General features: G+C 45.5%; 1 protein-coding gene across 1 annotated transcript in view; it reads right to left on the reverse strand.

Annotated features, from left to right (window-relative positions):
- TIPE3 (TNF alpha induced protein 8 like 3) overlaps positions 1–27,198 on the reverse strand; it is a 435,090-nt gene that overhangs the window by 250,477 nt on the left and 157,415 nt on the right. The gene's annotated exons all lie outside the window — the stretch shown is intronic.

Below are 27,198 nucleotides of genomic sequence, written 5' to 3' on the forward strand. Positions count from 1 at the left end.
ATATACAAGGCCACATAAAGCCACCTTGCATGACTTTTCATGGCCCCCTTTCACACATTACTCTAAATGAAAGGAGTGTTCCATGAGTGTTGCTGTGGGTGTTCCCATGCAACATCCATGGAACTTGAAGCATTTTTCGATTTACAACATTTTGTAAAACTGAGAATGCGTCAAATCCTACACCTCCCCAGGAGAGGCATAAGGATGGCTCAACGGGGAGAAATATTTTTATTTTTCCTCATTGTTTCCTACTTTACTATTAAATGCAGCACGCATAGAAAGAGGAAAATGCCATTAATGATTGTTTTTGTGAAGGAAGGTGTCCCTTCCTGCACAAAAACAATCATCTCCACAGCTCTGGCTCCCTTGCAAAACAACACAAGGGTGCTGGCAGCCATTTGTGCACCAGCACAGGGGAAACCACAGGTATGCGTCCTATTGTTGTTATTACTACGCAACCCTGTGCTTTGAAAATGATGCAGCACAGCGCAGCTTAATGGCTTCCGGCGCCTCGCTGTGTCATTTTCTTGTAGATGAGGCCCATCATTTTTACCCCCTGAAGATAGTTGGCCTCATAGGCTAACATGACAATATGTTATGGACGCATAACAGTTGCTATGAGAGTGTGAAAATATCATTTAAGGACTGAACAGAATAGTATTGATATATCCAGCAACTTGGCATTGTTGAATTTATCTTAAATTGTACAGAAAATAAGTTATAGGACTTTCTTTTCTGTAGGCAAAGATCCAGCCTCTAGTACTCATCCCTGATTAGTCAGCTGTGAGGGGATAAGCCAGGCTTCCTTTGATTATGTGATAAGTGGCCTGGCCGGTTAGAGGTTGGTGCAGAGAGATCTGTGAGGTACAGGAATGCCAGAGCTGGGGGCTTGGGACATGAAGCATCAGGTTCAAAGGAAGAACAGGTCAATCCAGGGCCAGATGGGAGGCGAAAGGGAGGAATTCACAGATGTGAGGGGGAGTTTATGGAAATAAGCCATACTCTGTGTTTGGTTTAGTTAGCGCTTGCTGCTTTGCTGACATTTTAGCCACAATGGATTTTGAGAGAATAGTGCTTTCTGGGACAAGACTATGTCACACTGTGGAGGAAGTTGTCATGCTTTGGGGTGTTGCCATGCACCTCATTAGCCATGGGTACTCCCCTGCTTGTCACCAGAGACCACTGGATAAATATGTGAGATGTGTAGAGCCTCTCAGTTCTGCTGTCTGAAACTACAAGAAGAAGAAGGATTGTCCTGCTGGAATCCTGATCTGCACCAAAGAGCCTGCCTGGGGAAGACTGCACCTGCTGCACTATCTGGGACTACAGCTCTGAGGACCCTGCCTTGCTTTAAGAAGGAGTAAGGAGGGAACTCCCCCCAGCCACAGGTTAACAGAACTTATCTGACCCTTCTCCAGCCAGAGTCCCTCTCCTTGAGTGCGTGCAGTGGAGTTGTTTCTTTTGTATATATTTTTTAATTGAGTTTTTGAACTTTTAAATTTCACATATCCTTTTCTGACCGTTTGTAGTTACATGTAGTAACAATTTGTCTCCAGGTGACGCTGCTAGCTGTGCTGTTGCTCCACTAATTTGCGCATACTTCTAAAACTTTGTTTTTCCCACCGTGTAAAAATCAGCACGCATCTTTTTTCGTTGATACTTTTTAAAACTTGTATTTTTGCACAATCAATGCTGATGCTTTTAAACTTGTATTTTGGCACAATCAACCTCACCTGCATTAGATAACTCCTACGCCCCGGTTCGACGCGGCAAGTGCCGTTGAGCGGAGGGCTTCTCGGGAGTCTCAGTAAGGGCAGGCACTTCCGGTAATGGTCAGCGCGCTAGTCTTCCGCGCCTCACTACTATTTAGATCCATGCCTGATAACTGGCCTATTAGTTCCTGTACCAGGGCTCATTTGCACACTACAGTGATCCTCAACCCCAGGAACTTTCTTAATGAACTCTCTGCCCTACCGTCTGAGCAGTGTTTTCCCGCCAGCTTTAAAGACTCACCTGAACCTACCACTCCCCTGCCCCAGGAAAAAAGGACCCTGGTAATTAGCTACATAAACGCCCGCTCACTGGCTGAACACCAACTAGAAATATTCCAGCTACTTGACTCCGACAAACCAGATATACTTCTTCTGTCGGAAACATGGCTCACTACCGAGTCTGTACCCGATATCCTGGCAGCAGTGCCCACAGGATACTATATACTTCAGGCCAATAGGCCTTCAGGGAAGCCTGGAGGCAGGGTTGCAGCTATCATCCACCATAAACTTAGGTTTACCGCTCTTGGAGTCGCTGGCATACCCTCAGTTGACAGCCTCATTTTAAAATTTGAATCACCTCAATCCCCTTTCATCTGCGCTCTCTTTTACAGACTCCCCCACTACATGCCCTGTTTCCCTCAACTATTAGGCTAAATGATCTCCCAACTAGTTATCAATAACGCTAAAATCATTATCATAGGAGACTTTAACTACTGGCCCACTGATGTAAAGGAGAGCACCAGCTCTTTAGAATTCACGGACCTCCTGTCCGGGTTGAACTGCACCGAGCATGTACATGCCGCTACCCACATTAAGGGACATATCTTGGACCAAGTCTGGACCTCCAACTTCGAAATCACACAACCCCTAATCTCCCCATGCCCATGGTCAGACCATCACATTATCAAATTTTCCATGGACTGCATCCCCCTCACAAAACCTCCACTTCTGGGCAGCCACCTGGCTCGAAATTGAACCGGGCTAACATCGGCAATTTCTGCACCTTATTAAAAGCCTCTTCCCCTGATGAACAGAACTCCCTAGGCAATCAGGCTACAAGCATCAAGCACTGGCTTGAGTCAGCCAGCAACATTGTCGCCCCCTTTAAAAGAACCAAACTAAAATGTCCTCACGATGCTCAACGCGGGTTCTCCGGCAAGCTGAAAATAAAGAAATTAGCACTCAGGCAAGCCGAGCGTAGTTGGAGAGGAGACTATGTCCCGGAAAAAAAAGCCACCTACATCATCCTGTTAAAAGACTATAAAAACTCCATCCTCCAAACAAAGACAACGTATTTCTCCTTGAAAATTACAAATTCAGCTACTAAGACCAAGGTCATCTTTTCCATAGTCGATGAACTATCACAACCGGACAGAGTGATAGCTAAACCTGTCCCCTCACAAGCACTATGTGATTCCCTAAACTCGTATTTTATGGAGAAAATTGCCACCATTAAAAGCAGCATTCCCTCTCCCACCCTTTTAACAACCCCCCCACTTTGTTTAAAAATCCCCAGGTGCTAGACTGATCTCTAGAGATGAGTTCTTTGTCCTACTAAAAAAAGTTGGATCAGGCTCCCCTACAGACTGCTGCCCCCCACACATTCTACGAGAAGCTTTTTCCACCTGCCCAGACCCCCCACTTGCGCTTCTCAACAACTCTCTCAGATAAGGCACGGTCCCCGATACCTTCAACTCGCCGAAATTGTCCCCATCCTGAAGAAACCCAACGCCGATCCCTTGATACTCAGCAACTTCTGCCCCATCTCGTTACTCCCCTACCTTAGTAAGATTCTAGAAGCTCAAGTAGCTAACTGCCTCAGCTCCCTTATCGAACACTCACAGTTCCTTGACCCCCAGCAAGCAGGATTTAGATCAGCACACTCTACGGAGTTAGTCATCCTAGCAGTCATGGACGAGCTTAGGAAGGGGGCCGATCAAAACATCACCCAGGCCCTGGTACTTCTAGTTTTGTCGGCAGCCTTTGACACGGTCGATCATGATCTCCTGATCGACCGTGTCAGTAATGCTGGCATCCAGGGACTGGCTCTGAGGTGGATCTCCTCCTTCCTAAGCAATCGATTCCAGGCAGTCCGTCTCGCCAACTTCTCAGCTGAGAAAGTTGGGCTGACCTGCGGGGTCCCCCAGGGGTCTTCTCTTTCACCCCTTCTCTTTAATCTATACATGTCACCCCTGATACGTTCCTTATGCAACAGTAAAGTTGCTGCTTTTAACTACACCGACGACCTTCAGCTGGTGTTCTGCCACCTCAGTTTCCAACTTTCAATCCACCATGAATCTCATTAGCGACTGGATGTATGCCAATCAACTAAAGCTCAACCCTGACAAGACTGAGCTGATCTTGACCGGAAGCACCTCCAATCCTTGGAACTCTAACTTCTGGCCTCCTCTCCTAGGCAATCCCCCTCACCCAGCAGAATCCGTAAAAAAGCCTAGGGGTCATAATAAGCAAATATCTGTCTATGAAATCTCAGATCGGCACGGTGGTCTCGTCCTGCTTCTTCCACCTACGAAGAATCCAGAAAATTTGCAGATTCGTGAGCACCGAGGCTCTAACTCTAGTTCTCCTGGCCCTGGTCATCTTCCGTATTGACTACGCCAACTCACTCTATGTTGGCATCCCAGCTTATCAGCTCCAACGCCTACAATTGGTTCAGAACCAAGCAGCTAGGCTCATTTTCCATCAACCCAGACATCAACATGTCCGCCCCTTGATGAAGAGCCTTCACTGGCTCCCGGTGGCCAAACGCTGTGCATTTAAATTGGATTGTACCATCTTCAAAGCCCTGGCTGGTCACGTCCCGGCATTTATCTCCTCTACGATACATCGTTATACCCCCTCTTGTGAACTTTGCTCATCCCACCTGAACTTGCTCACCATCCCCACCTTCAAACGGAAAAAACTCGGTGATTTTAGATTCTCATTCCTGGCCCCTCAATTCTGGAACTCCCTTCTCACAGAATTCAGATCAGTAATTTCTTATACCCAATTTAGAACACTCCTTAAAACCCTTCTGTTTTCTCAGGCATACGAGTAAGCATCTGCCACTACACTACTGCCGCATCCCGTCCACAGCGCCATGAAACCGCCTGGTGTAAGTGCGCTCTACAAATGATTTTAACATAACATAACATAACATAACATAACATACTACGTGTAGCGACAACATCTATGGCTTACTTAATCGTGACATCAAACTCTCCATATGTTTACATTTGACAGGCCTCTGTATTCACGGCACGTTTTAACATATGTTCTGTACAGAGTTTTTGCTTTACGAATGTCTTGTCGAGCCAAGTTCAGTTGGAGTTCCACGGACATTTTGTACATGCAATGAAGAAGTAGAACATGGGAGATGGGGACTAAACTCGTAAGAGAGCTGAAACAACCCCATGTGTTTGCTAGTGTTTGCGTATGTACGCTTCATGTTCTGCGCCCCCATGATTAGCCGTGGTAGGTGGTGTCTGGTGTGCATGTGCTCCAGTTCACCATAGCTTTGCAGAGTGATAGCAGTTCTGATGACTACAGGTGGTTTAGGGATTGCTGGACGTTACCCCACCGATTCAGGTGTGTGCGAGGGTTGATCTGATTGATCCACACATGTTTGTAGTGCCACCATGATCGCCTCCCAGCCTGCAGAGATAGGTATTTTCCTGAGACCCATGGTTTCCTCTCGTCGGATCGCTATTCCCTCAGCCCTGGCCCACGCAAGGGTGGAGTGCCTCCATGCCTGTATGTGCGGGGGATCAGGTGCCTTTTTGTGATCAACCTCGCCATGCCCAGGTCTAGGAATCTGGTGGTGGTTCTAGTGTTTCATTTCCTACGGAATATAAGCAGTAGATATGTTGGCCAATCAAAGGGTATCTCTCTATCGGTGCTGGCACGGAGTGCTTTTCTGGGGATCTGCACCGGGCTAGCCAGCGCCTGCTCCCATTCTTTTTCCGTGAATTGTCGGCCCAGATCGTGCTCCCATTTGTGATGGAGGGCGCCTAGATTTACTGCTGCATGGTTTCACAACGAGGCTGCGAACCACCACATCAGATGCCTACCGCGCCCCATGACATGTATATAATGCACAGTGAGATGTGTTTGCAGTTCAGTGGCGAGGTCTCCCCATTTCCTGGATAGCGTCGCTATCAATGAACGGTGCAGGAGGAATTGCCCTGCTGGGAGCCCTTTGTCGGTCACTAGTGTGGTGTAGGGGACAAGCGTGCCTTCACTGTAGAGATTACGCAGTATGTGCATACCCGCATCGTACCAGTGCTGAAGTTGGGTGGCTGTAATTGTTGCCCGGCCGGTAGGGGCACCTTCCAGGGGGAGTGCAGGGGCGTAGGGTATTGTGCCCCTGGTGAGGTAAAGACTTCTGTGGTAGCACCTATACACTATGTTCAGGAATCGGGGCTCGGGGGCGCACCCGTGTGCCGGGGTGGAAGATCGCAAGGATCTGGGGGAGCATGCATGAGGGGCTCCTGGTCACTGTGCTGTTGCGCTGGCAGTCTGCCATCCATCTGACGATCCACTGCAGTTGAGCTGCCAGGTAGTAGCGCTCAAAGCAGGGCGGCGCCAGGCCTGCCTGGTTAACGGGCAGATATACATTTTTAATCGCCACCCTGTGTCGGTTGGGGCCCCAGATAAAGTCCCTGGCCATCTTCTCTAGTGCGGCAAAAAAGGAGGCGGGGACATAGATGGGCAGGTTGGCAAAATAGTACAGGAATCTCGGCAGGGCTTCTATTTGCAGCAGTGCCACTCTACTAACTGCTGCGAGCGGGAACGTATTCCAGAATTGCACCTGGTAACTCACCACCATCAGAGCTCTGCCTGAATTTCCGTCAAATAGGTCCAGCGGCTGGCAATACACACGTATGCCTAAGTACCGGAATGTATCAGTGCTCCACTGAACTCGCACTCCATTGAGTATAAAGTCTGGATCGCGGCAGTCCCCATTAAAGGCATACAGTTTAGATTTGGCAACATTTACTTGCAGCCCACATATAAGTGCAAATTCCCGTAGGATTTGGGCTAGTCGTTCTGGTACTTGAGTGATGTCCCTTAGGTAGATCAACAGGTCGTCTGCATACAGCGACACCACATGTGTGCCGTCACCTAATGGTATGCCATCCTGTAGCTGTGTTCTTAGAAATTCTGCTAATGGCTCCATTGCGAGCGCGAAGAGGAGAGGGGACAACAGGCAGCCCTGCCTCGCTCCCCACCGCACCGGGATGGCAGCCAAAACGTACGGTCCCAGCTTCACTTTAACCACAGGGTTTGCGTACAGTAGGTGGATTAACTGTAAGAAATCTGGGCCCAGTTTGTATTTCTCGAGCGTTGCAAACATGTAATGCCACTCAAGAGAATTGAACGCTTTCTCAAGATCGAGAATGAGGCAGCCCGCTCTCCGCCAGTCACACACAGAGTAGGTTGCGACACTAAGAAACCAACGCAAGTTTAGTGAGGTGCTTCGGGATGGCACACAGCTGTTTTGATCCGCAAGTACTAGTTCGGGGACTTCCTGCGCTAACCTATCCGCTAAGATTTTTGCTAAGATTTTATAATCAGTGTTGAGCATGGCTAGGGGTTGACAGGAACCCATGTCCGTTGGGTCTCTTTCAGGTTTCGGCAGTGAGATCAAATGTGCTTTGCATAGGGTGGGAGGGAGTCGCTCTTTGTCCGCTGCAGCCGGGTAGAGGGTGCATAGCCGCAGGACCAGCAACACTTGATTTGCCCTGCAATATTCTGCCGGGAGCCCGTTGGGTCCCGGGGTCTTCCCCGTGGCCAGGGACATAATTGATTCTCTAATCTCCTCTTCCGAGATCTGAGCGTCCAATATCTCATTGTGCATCCGTGACGCCTCAGGCAGTTGCACCTGTTCTGGAAAGGACAAGAAGGTGTGTGGGGCTTGGTGACTATGGGATTGGTACAGCCGCTGGTAGTGCTGCGTTAGGGCCTCGTGGATGTCCCGTTGCATGCACACTATCCGTGTTCGGGATTGTTCCTGGCAGATCTGCCAGGCTAGAAGACAGCCTGTGCGATCAGCAGTAGCGTGCGTGCGTGCCGTGTGCGCGGCGTAGTTGTGGCAGCGGAGGCTCTGCATGTTGTGTGTGCAGCTCCCCTAGGCAATGACCATCTCTACCTTCACCTTCCCTGTCCGCTTCATGGCAGCAGCTCTAGTTCTATTTTGTTTAGGCTGGAGGTGAGAGTTTTGTATATGCTCCATGTTGCTCCCACGCAGTGTCCCCTTATCGTGACTTTGTGTGCCTCCCATTCTATCAGCGCGTTGCTTGCTGTGTCTTCATTAAGTTCGAAATATGCAAGGGTCGCCGTGCCCAGGGAGGAGCGGAAAGGTGGATCTTCGAGTGCGGCTGTTTGGAGTCTCCACGTGGGAGCGGGGGGACGCTCAGGCTCCCAGGTGAGTGTCAGTGTCTGGGGATTGTGGTCAGAGTGTGTACGGCCTAAGTATTCTATGTGGTGGACTAGAGGGAGCAGCGCGGGGGATCACACTATCCTATCTAGACGTACATGCAGTTGGTGCACCGCTGAGTAGTGTGAGTAGATCTGGGCCGCAGGATTGATGGTGCGCCATATGTCTAGTAACGCCCAGTGCATCAACCAGTCTACGAGGGCCTGCGCGTTGGACGTTACTGTTGTCCGGGACAGGGGTTTGAATGATCTGTCCAGGTCTACATTTAGTACAGAGTTATTTAAAGTCTCCCCCTAGGAGCCAGGAGACACCGCTCCACCCTGCTAGGATTTTCGTAAGGCCTTCAAGGAATGTAGGCTGACTGACATTCAGTCGTAAATGGATCCAATGAGGATCGGTTGACCATTAAGTCTCCCGCTTGCAAGTGCATATCTGCCTTTGGGGTCGATTAGCATCTTTTCACATGCGAACGGCACTCCTGCTCACACCCAGATGAGGGCTCCTTGCGCCTACGCTGAGTAGCTGGTGCCATATATTTGGCCCCTCCACAGGTGACAGAGGTGCCCCAATTCCGGATGGGAGATATGTGTTTCTTGGAGCAGTGCTATATCGGTGGCTCTGCAGCGTAGGTAGGCGTAGATCGTGTATCTGCGCGATGGTGTGTGTATCCCGCGCACGTTCCAGGTAACTACATTGACTTGTGTCATATCTATGTTTTGCTCTTATTGGGTTGGTATTGGGGGGGCAGAATGTTACAGATCCTGGCCTGCAGGGACGTGTTCCAGCTCAACTCTACGAAAAACCGGGAGGGACGTATGTGGATTAAACTGTGCATAACCATGAGGGCGAGCTCCAAGTGGAGGTTTGTCCAAACTGTATTGCCCAACCGCGGGCTACAAACTTTTTGTCAAACTGACTTGTGGCGTGGGTATGTGTGGTGTGTTGGCGGCAAAGAGTGGTGCGCTCCTTGTTGGCGTATTTCAGTCATGTATCCCCACAGCCCATTCGCTGCGCAAGGGAGGAAGGTGCCGGCCGCATGCGTCCCTTGACTTAGTGTTAAGCGCGTGTTGGACATGGTTGTGCATGAGGCTGCGTCGCGCTGTGCGAAAAGAGACAGTGACATAATCAGTTTTCCATATAACACAACTTAAACAGTTGCCGGTACCGCAGGTACTTGCATGGGAACATTCTGCCGGCTTGGCAGGGTTGTGCGTGACCTAAGTTCATCAGTTCATAGGTGGCCTTGGGGAGAGTCAAATGATGTCAATTGCGTTTGCGGTGTAACCTCCGGCATTGGAAACTCTTCAGGGTCCTGGAGTCTGGATGGCGTGGAGTCCCCGGTGGCCAAGGACCTGGTTGGACTTAAGTGGCTGTCTGAGTGGTGTGTTGCGGTTCCCAGCGTCGCGGCCATCTGTAGTGCCCCTCTCCTATTTGCCTCTCTCTGTGCCAGGTCAGGGGCCTTCGTGGTGGCAGCAGTCTCTGAGCAGTGCCTGCTGCGCCTGTTCCGTCGGCTCCGATTCCTGTTGGACTTTCTAGTTTCCTCTTCTGCAGGTGGTCTGGGATCCGTCAATGTCCCTGATTCTTCTAGCCAGTTCCAAACCTCTGCAGGCGAATCGAAGAAGCACGCGATCCGTTTGCTACAACACGGAGCCAAGCTAGAAATAACAGTGAGTATATTAGACCAAGTTCACGTAGTTGCCTTTTCACTGCCATGTATGCGCCTCTCTGACGCTGGACCTGCGCCGTGTAATTTGGAAAGACCGTGACTTGGCTGCTTCCTACCTTTATGCTTGCCAGTTTGAGGGTTTCGCGGAGGATCGAGTCTCTGTCCCTGTAGTTGAGGACTTTAAACAGGAAGAGGAACGGGCGGGTTCCCGGCAGTGGTTTTTGCACCAGGACGCGGTGTGCTCTCTCGACTACAAAGTGTGGGGACAGGGTACCAGTAGGAAGTAAGTCTCTGATCCAGCGTTAGGCATAGTTCTCGGGCTGCCATCCCTCCTCTCCCACTGGAAGACCCACACCGTGAATGTTGTTGGGGCGGGAGTGCCCCACTGCATCTTCCACTCTATCTTCAAGTTCGTGCACCCAGTCTATCAAGTCTTGGAGGGCTGTGGTGTGATTCTGTGTGACTGGCATGAGCTCCGTGAGTGTTTGTTTCAGAAGGGTGAAATCGGAGGTAACTTTGTCTATTTTGGACTCCAATGAGGAGTGGGTTCGATCCCGCAGCAATCCTATCCTCTCCACGGCTCCCAGTACAGAGTCCAGTTTGGCAGCAAGTGTTGCACGTGGCATTTCTGTGTTTGCGTTGCTGTCCGCCGCTGTCTGCTCAGAGCCACCAGCTCACGCACTCAGTTGCTGGTTGGTGTTACGTAGGCGGCCCATGACTAGCTGCTGTACTGTCGGCGTTTGTCTCAGGGCTGTAGTGGTGTCACCAGGGCAGTTTAGCGACCTCGCTTGCGTGGAAGGCCCAGCAGCGTGGAAGCGCTGCCCTTGCAGCATATGTGGCTGGCAACTGCCGGGACATGTGTGGGCAACTTGCACACTCACGTGCTATCGCCAGATTACCACTCCTACCTTATGTGGACGCAGGAAGGTCTAATCAAGTCTGTTGTATGTAGAGGGTTTTGGTGGCAGGCGTCTCCGGCACCATGTCGCTGCGTGAATCAGCACGGCGCGGGCGCACAGTGCCTCCTCGCATTCGTGCTTGGGCTCCGCAAAGGCAACTGTGCCTATCAGCTTCTCAGGCAGACAGCCTAGACCCGATCCACCCTCCGGGCAAATCTGCGTCTGGGCGGGTTCCGCACTGGCAGGCCCCTCGCTCCGTCCACGCGAGCGGGGCCCAGGTTAGCCTTGTAGCCCAGCCCAGGCGGCAGCAGTCCGCCCCCAGCAGTGCGCACCATCCTCTTGGACTAGTTCAGGATACGTGGGGGATTTGGGACCCCAGCATTGTTTCAATCAAGGCAAGTGGGAAAGAGGAAGTCGAAAGGTACGCTGCCCGCCTCAGTGCTCACAGTTTCTCTCTTTGGGCTCTACAACCCAGGCCCGCTGTGCATGCTTTGTGTCTCCAGGAACCCTGGGCCGCCCCCACTGTCCCTCTCGCACCTCTCCTCAATGGTGCACTGGCAGACCAATTGCCCAGCAGCAGTAGGCAGTCCCCTTCCCCCTACAGCGACATAGGGGAGCGCCCTAGCGATACAGCCGGGGGGGCCCCACGATGGTGCGATCTCAGTCCAACGGCCCTGGAGGTGCAGGCCCGCATCACATGGACGTCGCGAGTGCAGTGGAGTTTTAAGGGATTGACCAAGTGCATTGTGGGAAGTGAAGTCCATGCCTGCCAAGGACCATCTAGGAGATTCCAGACACTTGTATTTCAGTTTTGGACACTTGGAACCTACCAGGAGACCTTCTGTAAGGACCTCCAGACGTTTGGGAAACTTTGGGAAAAATTTCCAGAAGGTAACCAACCTGACCGTGAGAGTCAAGCCGGCCACCTTCAACAGCAACCTGGCCCAGATTCCAGGTTCGTCCACCTGAAGAGCTCCAGGGGTGCGACTTCCAGAATTTGACCGGGAGCTCCCTGAAAGTCAAGTCTGAAAAACCTCTCCAAATCTGTATTGGGGAAGAGCACTGAGGGCTCTCAGCATAAAAAATATCAAGAAATGTTTCTAAGTCAGAAGGTAAAATTTTCGCCCCAGGCCCAACTTGGGGGGTATCCGAGCAGGGCTCCATTGCGGTTGGCCTCAAACTTTGACGTTGTCCCGGTCAAGCGCAACCACATGTCCAGAAATTGCGCTATTGGTTTATAATCACTAGAAAGTGTTTATTCTTTAAAACTTCATATCACTGGTTCCCTACATTGGATTTTCATGGTTTTGTTGTCATTTTAAAGATAAACATATTGTATGTTTTTATAAATTATTGTGGGAATTTTATTGTGTGTTGTGTCTTACTTAGTCACTATATTGGTGTTTTAAATGCTTTACATGCCTGTCTCCTAAGTTAAACCTTATTGCTCGGTGTCAGCTACCAAGGGTTGAGCAAGGTACTAACTTATAGAGACCTTATTTTGGACCCAGTACCGTGTTGGTGGCCTTGTTGTTGCTGTTAGGTGCCTACCTATCACTCCCTATATCCCACCTTCCAATAGTTATACGATCCTGAGTGTTGACATAATATAATACAATCTGTGAGAAATTGATGTATTACTTGGATGGGATGTGAGTCCTCATCAAGAAATAATGTCAATACCGCAACACATTTTATGGAATGTTCAATCCTCTTAGCTACACTTAAAACCTCATCCAATGTGGGCTCATCACGCAGCCACAACTCTTCTTGAACTTTCTCCATGTTGCAGCCGAACATGAATTGATCTCTTATTCGCTCATCTGTTAAATTATCAAATCTGGAAGACGATGCAAGTTTTCTTAAATACGTTACATAACTTTCCACAGTTTCTTCTTCACCTTGCATCCTCTTTGCAAACTTATACCGTTCCAGAATAGTACTTACTTTAGGTAAGTAGTGTTTGTCTAATTTCTTAATACATATCTCGTAGTCATTAAGACCATTTGCTTCCTCTGTAGATAAGTCTGGTAAGTGATCAAACACATCGTGACCTTCTGATCCTAAACAGTGCAAGAGTAAAGAAGATCTCTCAACTCTGAGTAAAGGTCCGCACACTCTGGCGTATCTCTCAAATGCCAGAGCTGGTAAGGAAAAACGGCGCTGCAGTAACATTCTGCATGACCAACTATTGCGTTGAATATGCACGTAAGTACATTATATAATAATTTAGTTAAATTAAGCATAAATGTTTAATTTACTTAACTAAACCCCTCTATAGTATGCACTCTATAATTGCACCTAATTCAATTTGTGCACATTGACGTAAAGTACACTGTAAGTATGCAATAAAAGAGAATGATGTTATCACAGAGCACAACTTATGAACTAATGAACCTCAATAATTTATGTGTGCCAGAGATTTTTCAAAGAAACAAATAAATAAATTGTTAAATTACTCCATAACACATGTTGAAACAATTGTTGTGATTGGAATATTGCACTCGCAAAATTGATCATACAGCTGTGCACATCAGCGTGTCTTTTCTTGTGTAGATCGATGTGAAAAAATAGCGTGCACCAATACAAAATACTTAAATAAAAGCTGTGCGTACCAGCGTTATTAAACGTTGAGCGCTATTTAATGAGCACTGCTGAGCGCATCAGCGTAAAGTTCTCCTTGTTTTGAACCACCAGACTATAATGTGCGAAAACGTAAAACATTTAAGTTGAGATGGGCGCACGTAAATTTAGTTTGACTGCACCTTTAAGTTTATGATGGGCGCATGTAAATTGAGATTTATTGCAAAATTGCTGTGCGTGAATATTAGAGACTTCACTTTAAGCTGTTGGCATTCAGCGCACACCGGAAACTTGTTTCCTTGGTTACTGGAAAAATCAAAATGGCCGCCGATGACGAATCACGTCGTCGTGCGTGCGTGCGTGCGTGATCTGACGTTTACAGCAGCTCAGAGATCGCGATCTTCACAGGCAATAACAAAGAAGACTCTGTCAATATGGAACGCTGGCTGATCTCAAAGAGCGCGGGCAATGGCAAGTAAAATGGTTGATGTTTACTTTTAACTATAACATCGTTCAATGTCTCGGCAATAGTAAATAAGGTGGTTGATGTTTACTTCCAACTGTAACATTGCTGAATACCCAACGAACCCCTTTACGAAATACTTGTAATACCAAACTCGCCCGTACTGTAGAACGATCAGAGTTTCAACACAACAATAGGAAAAACTGCTTTCAGATCCACACAGTCATGAAATGTTCATGAAATCTTCTTTTTTTTTTTCAATTAAAGCGACTGTGACAGTATCTTCCACCATGAGTTACATACTGCTAAATCCACCAAGGGAATCGACATATCACACAGCATGATGCCACACATTAAATTGTATATTTGAGGATTAGCTGCTGACCATACAACTTGAGAAGAGTTCAAATTTCAATCTAGATGAAACAAACACTCCCGCTGGTGCAATCAAATCACAATCCAATAAGAATACAGCCGCAGGTGCTATCAAGGCACTTAATTTTGAATGTTGATTAGAAAATCTTCATAGCAGCCTCCAGCATTTACCTAATAATTTATGAAATTTACTTCTCTTAAATCCATTTTAACAAAAATTTGAAAGTAACTAAGATGATTTAATATTAAAGTTCTTGTAAAGACACTTGGATGAAAAGGAAGGCTTAAATTGTTCACTATCCATAAGAAAATTCATAAAATGTCTCACCAATCTTCTGTGTTAGGATCCTCAAAGGCTTATCCTGCTGACTACGCCAGTGAAGTGTTCTGGATGACAAAATCAGGACACATTTATGATGAATATTCTCCAGTTTATTCCTCAAAAAGGATCCCATCCAACAGCATCCAAGCATCAAAAGTAACTCCTTACTTTATCTTCAAAGCTCCACTAGAGCACCTTGAGCTCAGTGGATGACACAGTAAATGACTCCTATAAATTCTAATATTCTAACAGTGACATATTACAATTCCATCAATGTCCATGTAATGAAAGAGATACAGGACATCACGCATGGTAAACTAGCTGATGAAGTGGAGGTGAAGGTTTAGAATACTAAGGGTTTTTTGATAGAGACAGTCCTTTTGGCAATAGAGCTGTCTGGTTGAGCATTATATTGACTGCAATATCAATTTAAGTACTATAATATTCACCTTCTTTCCTAGATGCAAATTTTAACTTATCATCTTAAAATCTAGAAATAAAACAATTACACCTGACAGCTCAAACAACGTTCATTTTTTATTGGGATTCTGGACTTGTCCAAATAAATTGATGGACATAATTCATGAATCCCAGATATAAACTTATATTTTACATATATCGTTCTATATAACTTGCATGCTAGTCTTTAATTATAGAACCAAACTTAAACTGCACAGAATGACTTTCACACAGACCAGAGGCTTCACTTGAAACAGTTCTCTTAAAATGGTTACTTAAATATTCCACAATCAAAGAACCTTCATTTGCAAGTCATCATGATAAGACGTTTGTAAATCACACTAATTCAAGGGCATTTGTATGCTAAGAAAACTGTGGAAAAGTACACATTCCACTACCACCTAGCATAGGTGTGTTTTATCCACCTTATAAATGATGTCAGTAACCTTAGAGTGATTTACTTTTCCAGGAGTCCATTCCATGGGTTGGCAGCCTGAATGGGAACATATCTGTCTCCTACACACAACTCCACTCTGCTATATTATGAGATCCCCACATGCATGATGTGGATTCCAGTGTCTTCTGTGCATTCACCGGTGTGGTGGTTGTGCAGAAGCCATGGCAGTTTGATGAGCCGACACCACATTGTCTTGGACTGGAGCATCAGGGTAATCTCTGTTGCTTTGTGTTTAGAACCATCACACGTTTCCTGACAGTCCTGAAGAGGAAAATGTATGTCAGAAGAGCCGCCAAATTAGGGTGGCCTTCTGTATACATTGACCTGACGACCATCTAGTGGAGTCAGCTGAGGCTTCGCCTTTGGAAACCTGATTGTATGACAACTTCTGAATGAGGTGGGCCAATTATGTATGTGGTGGGGCAGGACCTCATCTGATTAATAATAATAATAAATAAGGCCAATACTTTGAGCTCTCCTGTGGGAATTAAAATATTCTTTTGAAATTAAGGAAAAATTGAAAACGAGATTGATCTGTATCTTCCTTGTCTGCACGTATTGACTCAACTTGATTCCGAGGTGTTTTACCCTCTATAAATGCCCCATACATTCAAGCATATACATAATGTTACACAAGGGAACTCTTTCAATCCATTTTGTTAATTATTCTTCATAAAAATCAAAGCAGACTATCAACATTGTCAAGTATTGCTACAAAATGTATGGCTATCTATCAATCTGTCTGTCTGTATGTCTATTTAGAGCTAGATAGATATATGTCAATGTGTTACTTCTTTAAAAAGTTATCTTTAACATTTAAACAAAGCATAAGACAAATAATTAAGAATAGATGTCACGAGCAGTAGCTATTAGCTGTCTGAAATTGCTGTTAAACAATAAAAGAAGATAACTATCTCTGGAAATCTTAATTATGCACATTTTCGTGACCATTATTATGTTTGCATTTATATCAGAGTTTAAGTTAACCATTTTCATACGGTTAACACCAGACATGGTGAAACATTGTTATCTATCAGTACTCATTGGAGTGGACCCCACAGGCTCAGGTGATGCATTGCCACTGGGAGTAGTAGCAAGAGATAAGGACGGTGCTCAAGGTGTGGATTGTCTGCTACAAGACCACTCTTGTGAAGCACCCCTTACTCTGTTTTTAAGCATAGATCAAAACTCAATTTTGAAGGATGCTCCAAACAGTGTAATAACTGAAAAACATGTTTTAATAATATGAATAGCCAAAATCATATATGACTGACACAACAATAATACTGCATATTCCGAGATTAGAATTTTGTGTAATCCAAGTGACGCGCATTTGGGAGATACCATTAGCGCCCTTGCTCCAAAATCGAGTAATTCCTGCTTCAGCCAAACCGAGGACATGTGCTAATGGGCAGTCCGAGTCAGGCTAGTAAAGAGATGGCAGGGATGCTATCGAGGAGGCGGGGTCTCATATAGAGGAAAAGAGGCCAAGGGCATGAGGTCAGAGGAGTCCAGGACAACACCCTAACGAAGAGGCTGTTGGCTGTGAGGGGAAAAAAGGGGAAGGGAGATGTTGATGTTGGCCTTCATGTGTCGGTAAACAAGAACAAAACAACATAACTAGATTGAAAATGTGGAGAATGCAAAATACTTCGACAGTTGAGAAAGGTTTTCAAATGTTCCTCTGTAACGAGAGAAAAACAAGCCTTTCAGGTAGCGTACAAATCGTAAAATGACACCAGTGACCAAATCTTAGAAAAACAATCATTTGGTTTGTAAATCAGCCTCTCGTGGTCCACCATGACCATCATTAGTCTCAGCTACGTGGGGGGGAGGAATTCTGTTCCCAGGAATGCTTATTTTGCTGCAGCCAAAGTTATAGTGACCATAGTTGTCAGTGTTTGTCATTCCAGGAATCGACAAGACGCCATACAGTAACGCTTTAGGGGCAAATGAAGCAAAGTTATAGGCAAAAGAATCAACCATGATCAATCAGATCTGAGACCACTGTATGGATTGTTGTCGTTTGGTCGTGTTTGCTCTATTATTCTAACTTGGTGTTGGATATTTTGGTGTGATGTTTTCACTATTTTACTGTTTGAAGTGTTGCACAAATACTTTACACATTGCCTCTAAGTTAACCCTGTCTTCTCTGTGTTAGCTACCAGGGGACTCAGCACAGGGTAATTTAGGGTTGGCTTGTGCCTCACCTTGACAAGGATAGTGGTTTCTGCTTAACCAGGGGTTACACCCCAGTTAACCAACATCCCAATTTCTCACACTATCCATTAGAATTTATGGATTTTGGAGAAAGGAATCGCATATGCCTAGTGTGCTATGAAAATATAAAAAAAATAGCAATGGGTCACAACCGTGGACCTGTTTCACAGAAGCCATAGTCAACTCTAATAGAGGCCAAAGACTGTAGGGCTCAGATTTCTGCAAGACCAAGACGCGGAAGAAATATTTTACCAAAGAGAAGGTGAACATCATTGTAAAGTGACCTCTTTAATATCACCTGCACTTTAATGCCTCGGGGCATCTGCCAGCCAGGACTTTATGGAGGTCTCTATATTGGTGAATGTGCGGGGGGATTCAGATGTTCGCAGGTGCGTAGGTAAAGAAAAGGTGCAGTCTGATAAGAGGCAAATGAAGGAAAATCTCGGATGTGTGTTGCTACCTTAATGCTTACATTGTGCATTGAACATGAGCACATGTCTGTCACTAACCCACGCATGCATGAGAAGTGCTGCATTTTCCATGCCCAGATACTACATGGATCGGAATTCCTTAGACCACAGCCACATGGCAAGATGGTCCATTTAGCACATAATATGATGGTTTCCTGCTTCCTGTATTATCTATGTCACTGTTTCTATTTAGTCCTGTCCCCCAAACCTTTTGTTGCCAACCACTTTGTCCATCTGCATCCCACACTGTGCCCTCGTCTCTGAGCCTTCATCTCTTTTTAGGTCTCGCCTGAGACAGCGCTTTAGCGCTGCTCTGGCGAGACTTATAGTAAGCACTTTTGGAAGTGCAAACGAGTGCTTTCAGGCCGCCAACTACTGTGCATGTGAGCCGGGCGCGCGCACCATTTGGCAGCCTGAAAGTACTCGTAGTCTTTCACTTTCGCGGCCGCTCGGCCGCTTTGATGTTTTATCGCGATTGCGATCACTTTCAGTTTCGCGCCGCTTGTTTACTTTGCTGCTGGCATTTCCACATCTGGCAGGTTCCTGCACTTACCCGACCCTGTTTATTTAATTATGTTTAATTTATTCATAATTAAATTACACTTAAATGATGCAGCCCGCGCCAAGGCTCGAACCCTGTTTTCCTGCTCCAAAGTCAGCAGCGTTATTTGTTGAGCCACCACCTCACACCGTTTGATGTAATTGGTTTCAGATGCTACATTTGTCCATCTCAACTGTGTTTTTTTTAAATTGTATCTGTCTCCCCCTCCATGTGTATTATTTTTTTAATTTGACTCTCCCCACCCCGAGATCGCTTTTATCTTTTAATACTTAAATAATGCAGCCCATGCCGAGGCTCGAACCCTGTTCTCCAGCTCCTCTGTGAACATCATCAGTGACGAGCCCAGTGAAGAGGCCTCCGCCTCCCACTACGAAATCCAACCGCTGTGACAGGCATCACTTGCAAGTAAGTGTTTCACTTTCTGTTTAATATTTGGACAGTTCCTTCGATGCCCATTGTTTAACATTATATCTGTTTAACTGCAGGGCACGCCATTTTCATTTTGTGTGCCGGCTGTTTGGCCGATGCTACAGGGAGGGGGCAGGGCACAGGGGCCAATCTCTTCAGAGCAACAGAGCTGCACCTAGTCAGAACGTGTGGCAATTGATGTTTGACTTCCTGTAGGCATGCTTTCCTCGGCTGCCACTGTAGTAACACACATTTACAATGCAGTAGGTCTCGTGTTTGCCAGACTTTGAGCTATTGGCATTTTAAATGACAATTAATAAAAGCCACTGTCATTTACAATGCCAATAGGTCAAACTCTCGGAAATGCAAAACCTATTGCATTGCAAATGCTTGTTTTGTATTAGTTGTTCAGGGTGTTGTAAACCTGTGTACTTTTAATACTTGCTCATTGGGCGTAATCAAGTTTCAGGCTTCTTGAGATGTACATACTTTGCCATGCTCGACTGGATGATGAAACGCCATTTAAATAGGGATCTTCTGAGCATTAAAAACATTTGATTTAATAACGTTCTTTAGGCTCCAATGTGAATAGCATTTATATAGCATGGAAAGTCCCGGAAACACAATGGAAAGTTACTATGAGCCCAAAAAAGTCTACAAAATCCGATCTCAAGGTGTGGGAAATAGAGGTGCCAAAAGTAAAACAAAAGGTGTCACTGTACAGACCTACTTCTGTTCTTGTTGTAATAGCAGGTCCGCCAGGCACACAGAGCGTAAACAGGGCAGGCACTTGTATCAAGTGCCTGGGAAAGCATCACACGGGGGTAAAACTGGAAATTCGGGCTCCGGGCTTCGAGGCCAATGAAAACGGGCGCCCTGGGAAGGAGTCTGCTGACATTCGGACGCCTCAGTCGTTATATAGTATGCATATGGAAGCTGCAGAGCTTGGTCAGCTTTGATCCAGTGCTTAATTTGAGTAGGTGGTTTCTTTTGTTCAGCGCCAGCACTTAATTGTCAGCACAGGCTGTAATGATAGTCCACCACATGGCAGAGTCAGTCAAACGTCAGGAAAAAAATAAAAGATGCGCTCCTTTTATTCCACAAAACATTGTAAGGCCTTCAAGACAGGCATACTATATAGAATGTAAAGGGGTCTTCATCTGTATAGTCGAGGAGATTACAGGACATTCTCCTAATGCAAAACAGATGTTTGTGCCTGGCGCGAATCTGCATCATGGTGAGGGATAAGCTCACAAGAGCTATGTGAATGTGTATGGCGTCATCATTAAACACAAGATAATATTTTTGAATTATTTAACAGAACTAAAATGATTCACGTTATTATCTTTTGGTTGACAATGATCCAACTTCGATGACAGGATATATGTGAATCTTACGAGACTTTTGTTTAGTTATCCTTAACTATTTATTTATTTTCCTTTCACCCCTCACTTCAGCAGTGACCTACAGTTTGTTTTACAAGCTTAGTATCCTGCTGTGTGCTGATTTGCATGTCACAGATGCTGCAGAACAAAAGATTACGATCTTTACTACAAGGCTTATTGGAACTGAATTAGCTTGTCCTGGTTTTCTTTCGCAAGTGGCGAAACGTGCTAATGTTTCACACTATAGCAGACTTGCAGTCTCCTTTTTTTCCTAAACAAATGCCAGTACATTACAATATATGAATACACTTACGAAACCAACGTGTAAGCAAATATATTTTAAAAGAAAGTTTAAAGCGTATTACAAAGAAAACCATTATTGATTTTTAACGGTGCAACTTTTATTTGTGTGTAGCTTTAAGCACGTAGCTACAGTTGCTTTTTAAGTGGGTAATTTGTAAGAAAAAACAATTGCCTGTGTATTCATCATTTAGCAACTTTACACAATAAATGCAGCTTTACACACAAGTGGTCAAGATGCACTGTCATGGCGTTTCCCTTCTTTTGTTTACACTTTTGGGCATATTCCTGGGCACAAAAACAAAATGCCCACCGGATGCGTTCTTGTCTTGCATCACCTGTGCTGTTTTTATCAATTTCGAAGGCAGTCTATCAGCTAGGGCAACCGCCGTTACAAAATAGGTTTCTATATGAGACTTGTGTACATTATAATAATGTACCCGAAATCGTGAGCATGTAAGACGAAAAATGTTTATAGAATCATTACACTTCCCAGCCTTGGTGCAACACTATCAAATGATATTCAAATTCCTAGTGCTGCTAAATGGGCAGGCGCCTTTCCATCCATCTCCTGCAGCCCATATGGTCTTTGGGGTCCCCAAATCAATTCCGTAGATAAACCATTAATATCACTTAGTGTCTACACAGTGGGCAAGTAGAAGAACAAGCATTTGCAATGCAATAGGTCGCGCAGTTACGCGGGTTTAAGCTGTTGCATTGTAAATCACAATGCCTTTTATTTATGTTTTAATAAGCAAAACAAAAAAAGGCATTGTCATTTACAGTGCCAATAGCTCAAACTCGCGTAATTGCGAGACCTATTGCATTGCAAATGCTTGTTTACTTTGTCTTCTTGTGACAAATTCACTTTCTCCCTCACTTCCGATTTCCAGTATTTCGATTCAGCTCATCTCCCTTCCTGTGCCCCCTCAGCCTTCCTTCTCTGTTTCCATCTACCTGTGACTCCAGCCGCAGTTCCCCTGTCTCCTTTCGCATCTCTCTTCTCCCTGTCTCTCTCCCTTTCTGCCTACGTATTAGTACTCGGTGTTTATCTTTCTCTGAGTCACTCAATTACTAATAACCACCCTCGTTAACAAACAGCTCATAGTGACACATGACCAAGGGCAATTTATCCAGCTTGGTTTAGATAACAAGCCTTTCACATACTGGGGGACAGACATTCAGTTGTTGATGCAAATTGTTACGCAACAGAATATCCACTGCTAAGTGCATATGCAAGTAAGGAGGTCACATTTACATCTCTGTTTCTCCCTCCCCCACGTTACTAATCATGTAACACATTATGTCGTATAAATTCACAAGCTGTTAAAAAAATGTTTATATACATTCTACATAAGAATTATAATTTGAGTCATTCTGTAATAATTTAATCCCATGTGAGCTATTTATCTAATTGATACCACGTTTTAGTTGGAAACTGTATTTATTTTTTCTAGCATTTGCATATATTTACATAAACAGTCTGGGGCTTATTTATGAGAGGCTTGCGCCGTTGTAGCATCACTTTTTTTGATGCTCCGGCGGCGCAAGTCTCTCAGTCATATATATGAGGCGATGCAATGCCACTCTTCGTGGCCTTATAGATATGGAGCAAGACAAACTAGCGCAAGTCGCTGCATTGCCTTACTCTGTGTCAAGGAGGCATTCAATGGGCATTTCAGTGGGGTTTCCCATGCAACGCTCATGGATTTTGATGCTGCCCCAGATTTACTGAGTCACGCAAACCTGGGGCAACGCCAAAACCTTTTGCCTTCCGATAGCAGGCGTAAACAGGAGAAATATTTTTATTTCTCCCCGTTTTTTCCCTCTTTCCATGTGTGGAAAACGCCTCTCATTATGGTTTTAGTGCAGAAAGGTGACCCTTCCTTCTCAAAAACTATCCTACCTACAACAGAGGTACCCTTGCTACATAGTGCATGGTGCCTTCGTTGGCGCTAGGCACCAAATTGTGTGCCAACCGAGCCGTCTCTAGGGCGGTGCGATCGGTGCCACTCCACCGGGTGCTGACTTTGGGGTGACGCCTTTTTTATCAAGTACAATATGGTTTCAAAAACACCTGCTGCCGCGTTCCTTGCCTGCAGCAATTTTTAGGCTACCATAAAAATGTCAAGATAGCTTTGGTGATTGATGGACCTGCTGCAGAGAGATCAGAGTTTTGTCTAGTGGAAATGTTGACACATCATAAACTAGCACAGTAGGTTAAAATGCCTACTGCAAAGTACATGTACCATGCAGATCACAAAGTGCATACATTGTAAATAGGTGAATGCATTACTGCTTCTGTCAGAGAAACCCTTTTGTTACTTGCAGTTAATAAGTTTAAATCCTAATATAGAACAGTGAGCTATTAACCAGCACCAAAGAGCTGCATGCAAACTGCAAGATTAAAGCATTAGGGCATTATTATTCCCCCTCCCCAGTCTATCATTAGTCTAATGTTGCAAAAAAGGTTCACTTGGATAACAATCAATTCTTATTAGTACCATGGTGTTGCGTTTTAAATTCTGAGTTTGTGCTTCTCCAGACCAGCACTCTTAAACTACTTAAACTATACTGTCAACCAGTAGAGATGACTTGTGACTCCTACACCTTGTAGTCATTTATCTGATGTAACATACCCTATACACTGATTTACACATGATTCATTGTCTCTTTGTAATGTGTATGTGATGTAAAGTGCTCTGCCCCCTTACACTGGTATGAGTGGTGCTATAAAAATAAAAGAAATGCATGAGAGAGAGAGTGGTTGTGGAGACTTGAGGGACTCTGTTAAAGGGTGGTAGTGAGGGAATGTGTGGAGAAGGAGGTTATTGGGGTGCACCAACATACATTGTTGTACCATGCGCCACCAGCGCTAAAGCCGGCCCTGTGCGCCAGTGCAGGGGGAAAGGACATGAATGCACCATATTTTATAAATACGGTACATTCCTGCCCTTTCACACAGGAATAGGGCAGTGCAGCAAGAAAACTGTTCACAAACTGTGAAAGCTTCTATCACCCCCATAAACAGATCCTGTTTAGGAATCCTCATATAAGATAATAGGTAGTTTTTTTATATAGTAGCGTACCACACCTCAATATAAAGCATAATAATACATTTTCTGAAATACCCAGCAGTGCCTAATTTATATTAAAATGTATATATTCATGAATACCTGTACTGATAAGGGACTCTATTACTGTTTACATTTATTTGCCTCCCACTGTCTCCCATAGCCGCCTGGTAAGCGGCATGCTGTGCTAATTGCTCTTAGATATTTACATCGCTTGAATTTCATTTTTACCTTGATTAGCAAATCTTTGCAATGCAGTACGAATGGTTTGGTTTTAGAAACCTTATACGCACTTTTAACTTTTTACCTGTTCTCTCTCACTTTCTCACACTGCTTCCCCAGTCTGCCGCGGCAGTTCCTGCCGATTGTGCGGAGGGTAGCAGCCACTCTACCTTGCTTCATGAGCTTCCGGTTGGGGTCACAGTCTAGTGTTCTGTTAGACACTAGCTATAAAATAGCATGCTGGGCCGGACATGCAGCGGACTCGCGCAGCGGGCATGCCCAAGGCAAGCCCGCCTGTGCCCATTTGCACCCAGATCGTGCCGAGGGCTGGAGACCCTGCCCTTTTTTACTCAGGGAAGGGGACTTGTATCACCTTGTCATGTAAAGACCTTCGTTTCTTTAATACATTTTACTACTGCTGCATGTGAGTTGACCCTATTCAGGAACGTTAAGGCCAAACACGCAATGAAACAACTGTGCCTATAATTTCTCCTGTTATAAAACATTGTTTAATGCCAACCAATTCAGCGAAGAAAATTTCCTGTAAGACCGCCCCAAAATTTCGATGTGCACTTATTAACGCACATTCATTGGTGAAACACGCACACAAATTCGCTGAATTCATAGGGAGTCATGTTATGTTATGTTACGTTATTTATTTTGTAAAGCGCTCAAATCACCCTGGGGCATCTCGGCGCTGCATAATAGACTAACAGTACCAAAGAGCAGAGATCCGACGAGAAAGACTAAAAAGGATCAAAATAAGAAGGCTTTCAGTTTTTTTTTTAAATAGCTCGAAGCTGGGAATGGATCGTAGCGCAGAGGGCAACTGATTCCAACATTTAGGGGCCAGATGTGAGAAGGATCTACCTCCCGTTCGTGAAAGGCGGAAACGGGGAACTGACAGTAGACCCTGAGAGCTCGATCTGAGATTCCTTGAAGGGAAATATTTAAACAATTTTTTTTGTAGGTAGAGGGGCCCCCTATTGTTATAAGCATTGTAGGTGAAGCAACAGATCTTGAAAAAGGACCTCTTTTTCACCGTAAGCCAATGAAGTTCTCTAAGCAACGGTAGAGATGGAGTTCCTGCAGGGCGATTTAAAATCATCCTTGCAGCGGTGTTCTGCACTACCTGCAGCTTGGCTAGGAGGGTCTCACCTACTTCTGCCATCAAGGCGTTACCATAGTCCAAACGGCCCGTAACCAAAGCCTGTACTAGGGTCCTACGATGGTTAGTAGGCATAAACGGGAGAATTTTCCTCAAAAGCCGTAAACTATAGTAGCATGCGGCGGATGTGTTGATGATATGTTCTTTCATTGACAGAGCCCTGTCGATTCTTATTCCCAGGTCATTGACTGAGTTCTTAGGGGTGGGGGCAACACCCAGTTGGGTGGGCCACCAGTCACTGGTCCAGACCTCTGCTGCTCTGCCAAGTAGCATGATCTCAGATTTGTCTGGATTTAGTTGAAGAAAGTTGGTCGTCATCCTGTCATAGATCACCTTTAGGCCACTGGCAAAACATATTTTTTCCATCTCTAAATGATCTCCAATAGAGAACATGAGCTGCGTATCATCTGCATATGAGATGATATCAAAGCCCAGCGGTTCAACTATCTTCGCCAAAGGAGACATATAGATATTAAAGAGGGTCGGGCTTAAACAGGAGCCTTGCGGAACACCTCTCATCAAGGGCATTTTCGGCGAGGAGTAAGGCCCCACCGTAACTGTTTGAGATCTTTCAGACAGGAAGTGCTTTAACCACTTCAGGGCCATTCCCTTAATGTTCCCCGCGACTAATCTCTCCGCCAGCTTTGTATGTGAGATGGTATCGAAAGCCGCGGAGAGATCTAGGAGAATCAGTGTTACTGAACCCCCTGCGTCAACTGTTTGTCTAAGTGAGTCAGTTACTGCTAGTACTGCTGTTTCTGTGCTGAAGCCTTTCCGAAAGCCCGATTGTGAAGGGTCTAAAATACCTATCCTTTCAAGATAGGTGCAGAGTTGTTTATTTACAATACCCTCTAATTGTTTCCCCAGTAATGGTAATAGGGAGATGGGGCGGTAATTAGAAAGAACGGACGGGTCAGCTGAAGGTTTCTTTATGATAGGCCCAACAATTGCCTCTTTCCAAGCCGTAGGGATGATGCCCGTGATAAGGAGGAATTGAAAATATCTGTAACAGCTGGAGCACAGCTAGTGGCTAAAAGTGCCATCGTTTTTGAGGGGCACAAGTCATTGATAGGCCATTTGTAACCTCTTCAATAGTGGCCAATTCAAACTGCTCCAAGCAGGCCTCCTTAACTGTTGATACTTCACCCGTGGGTTCAGACAACAGAACTGGGACTGAAGAGATCTCTGGTGGAAAGTTGTTATAGATTGAGGATATCTTATCCCTAAAAAATAATGCTAGCGAGTCACAGAGATCTTGGAATTCAATAGGAGGTTGCACACATACTCTAGGAGAGGTAAAGTCTTTGACTATGGCGAACAATACTTTCGAAGAGTTACTGGCTTGTTCTATTTGGTTTATAATTGAGGCACGTCTCGCTTCTTTCATATTTAAATGGTAGGTAGCCAGGGATTGTCTAAATAAAAGTCTAGATTGACATTCCTTATTAGTCCTCCAAAGTCTCTCCAGACGCCTGCAGTTAGCTTTTTCCTTTTTAAGCTCCTCTGTGTACCAGGGGCTGGATGTTCGCCTTATACCTACGCTTTGTTTGGATGGGATAACTTTATCAAACGCACTATGGAGGGCAGTATTCAGATCTTTCAATTTTTTGGAGGGGTCACCAGAGTTAGTTTCCCCAGGAGGCGAGAAGACGTTGTTCAAAGCCTCTACAGCTAGATGTTATGTTCATCACAGAAACCTGGGCAAACAACGCCTCCAGCCCTGATCTTCTAATCGCAACACCTCTAGGATGCTCCATGGCCAGAGTGGATAGACCGGTCAAAAGAGGAGGAGGGCTAGGGATAGTCTACAAAACCTTTTTGCAATGTAAAACTGACCCCATGCCTAACCTGGAAGGAGAGACTCTCTCCTTTAGCTTGGAACTTACTTACAACTACTCATTTCGAGGGCTACTTATTTATCATCCTCCCGGCCAAAGAAGTGCCTTCCTCCAAT

The sequence above is a fragment of the Triturus cristatus genome, chromosome 3_1 (assembly GCF_964204655.1).
Source record: "Triturus cristatus chromosome 3_1, aTriCri1.1, whole genome shotgun sequence".
NCBI classification, from domain to species: domain Eukaryota; kingdom Metazoa; phylum Chordata; class Amphibia; order Caudata; family Salamandridae; genus Triturus; species Triturus cristatus.